Here is an 867-nt window from a genome sequence, read left to right as displayed (position 1 = left end):
TTGATTCCACGTAGACGTGTGTGTGGGCACACGTGAGACACAATAGGTTTCTTAAACACTCGAATTTCCACAAACACCAACGCATGCACGATGTGGAATTTTTGGAGAAAAATATTTTGTTCTCTTTTTCCTCTATGAGAATTTCGGCCACACTCAATTAGGGCTGAATAATGTGTCAAAAAAAATTGTCTCTACAATTTTCTATCTTTCTTATATTTAAAGAGAAGAAGTCAAACTTCAAAATAGAATCAAATCCTTATCTCCAATTTTGAATTTGGAACAAAAAATCCCTTCCCCTTATCCACTTGGTGGCCGGCCACACTCTAGGGTTTTATCCCTGTGTGTGGCGCCTATCTCAGATAGGGAAGGAAGAGATTTTATCCTTTATCCAGTAGTTCAATTTTAATTTAGATTCAAATTCGAATTTAAGTCAAACTTAAATTGATTTGAATTCTAAATTGAACAACTTATCAAATAAGTTTAAATGGATAAATTTAGATATGTTCAAATTCAAATTTAAATAATCTCATTATTTAAATAATAATTAATTCTTAATTAATTATTTTTTGAGTATTTAATTTTAGAATTCCGTAATTCTAAAATTCTCATTTTGCCCTTTGTGTCTGGTAGAATTGCAAGGACGACGCGGGGACATATGGACCTATAATCCCGAGCTCCAATAAAATTAATTATTAATTAAACACTTTATTTAATTAATTAATTCTATTAATTCCAATAGTTACTCCACTATAAACTTGGAATTGAACTCTCGAAATTATAGACATTAATTACTTCTAAACTGCGAAGTGTCCATTTGATATAGTCATTACATATAGATCAATCCTCCATAAATAATTCATAATTAGA

This window comes from Morus notabilis, unplaced genomic scaffold, assembly GCF_000414095.1.
Source record: "Morus notabilis unplaced genomic scaffold, ASM41409v2 Scaffold442, whole genome shotgun sequence".
Classification (NCBI taxonomy): Eukaryota; Viridiplantae; Streptophyta; class Magnoliopsida; order Rosales; family Moraceae; genus Morus; species Morus notabilis.
This window is presented reverse-complemented; position numbering follows the sequence as displayed.